Here is a 2,035-nt window from a genome sequence, read left to right as displayed (position 1 = left end):
GAAATCAATAAGAAGATCCCGATCACAGAAACTAGTTAGGAGTTTTACTGTAATTGACAGTATACTGTGTTGTGGTGCATATCAAGTTCATACATATCTACTGCCAGATCAATTTACAATAGTAAAATGAAAAAAAAGAAAGAAAAAAAATCATTGCTGTATTTTACTGTATCTGTAAATGTATTTTTGTATAGTGTAGTAGACAGTGAGCTGCAAAATAATTCCTGAATCCCAGTAAGCTGTATTTTTGTTAGTGTTATATAAATTGATCTCATAGTGTTCACTGGACAGTGCAGTAGTCTGTGTATTTGTTAATTTTTGTGTGTCATCTGAGGCCAAAGTTTGATTTTGTCAGACAAGAATACGTTTTTTGACTAAAACATTTTATTTTGACCTGGAAGTTTGAGGTTTGTACAAGTTGGTGCATAGTTTTGAGATTGTGTTAATAGTTGTAAGAAAATGTTGAATTGTTTCATTTCAAGATTAAAAAAGTTTGAAAGACAAATTTATGCTGGCTTGTCATAAAGCCAACTTAAAGTCTTGTTTAAAAAACATAAATAGTTTGGTGATTGCTAAAGTGTTGCTAGGTGGTTGCTAGGAGATTCTGGGTGGTTGCTAGGCTCTTGCTGCAATTGCTGGGGTGTTGCTAGAGTATGTAGTTGATAGGCTGTTCTGGGTGAACACACACATACATTCCCACCTCTGTTAATAACAGAAACTCAAAAATTGTTTGCAAAAAACAAGTTTTTGTTGTTCTTTAACTTGCACTAAAACATGTGATTTATGCCATCGAAGTAACCTGTGTAATATTGATAAAACTGCTCATCTCCTTTAGTGATACTAGGTCAGACACATTTTAAATCTGTTGATGTTTTTCATATAGTGCCTTTACTTGGTGCCATGATGGATATTGAAATCTTGTTATTTATTTTGGTAATGCAATGTTTGTGAACACAATTGTGTATGTCAGGCCATAAATCTCCAAAAACTATGCATGGGCGCTTGCTTTGGTGTTGCCACCCCTCATAGACCTCATGCCACCCCTCTGCCACTCTATAAATAATTTTCTAGATCGCCCCTGTCACAGTGGCATATAGCGGACAGGCATGCAGGGGGGCTATTAAATTACTTTTCTTCTTATCATGCTATTATCATGCTTTTATTATTAAATAATATTGCAATTAATTTGCCCTGCGATATCATAGCGCATCACGCATAACCGATGCGCTGCGAGGACAATAACATATTAGTTAGATAGCTTACTCCTCATTTAAAGAACAACTTGTTTAACACGAAATACTTCTCGATAAAATACTTTTTTTCCCTCACTATGGGCCACAAGAGAAATATTAGAAAAATAAATTATATTCATCTAGTCTCTAAGAGAATATGCGCCGCAGCGTTGGATGCCAAAAGCTCAGTCAGCTTCAGTTTCTTCGCTTTTACTTTCAGTTTCTGTCAGTAATTGACTGGAGTTTGAGACTTCTTCACCCGCATAACTCTCACACAAAGATTGCACATTGTTTGTGTGATATCCACTGGCTCGCCTTTATGGTTTAAACTATTTTCAATATTGCGACGTGGCATTTTCTTTATCACCAGTTGGTCGCAAAATGATGGGAAAAAAAAAAAAAAAAAAAATCTATCTATCTATCTATCTATCTATCTATCTATCTATCTATCTATCTATCTATCTATCTATCTATCTATCTATCTATCTATCTATCTATCTATCTATCTATCTATCTATCTATCTATCTATCTATCTATCTATCTATCTATATTAGAAGAAAAATAGAGGTCCACCCACTTGAAGATTTCTGGCCTCGCCACTGATTGACATATCATCAAAAACAGGGAAAACGGGGACGTCTGCTCACCCTACATACACAAATGGAGACTTGTACTTTACTTTCATATTTGAGCAATTTAGACTTTTGAGGGCGGTCTTAGAGATTTTCAGAGGGAGGGGTTTGCCATCACCATATAAGTGAGTCCGAAATCCGAAATAAAAACATATCGGCTTCATCTTCAA

The sequence above is a fragment of the Chanodichthys erythropterus genome, chromosome 13, assembly GCF_024489055.1.
Source record: "Chanodichthys erythropterus isolate Z2021 chromosome 13, ASM2448905v1, whole genome shotgun sequence".
NCBI classification, from domain to species: Eukaryota; Metazoa; Chordata; class Actinopteri; order Cypriniformes; family Xenocyprididae; genus Chanodichthys; species Chanodichthys erythropterus.
This window is presented reverse-complemented; position numbering follows the sequence as displayed.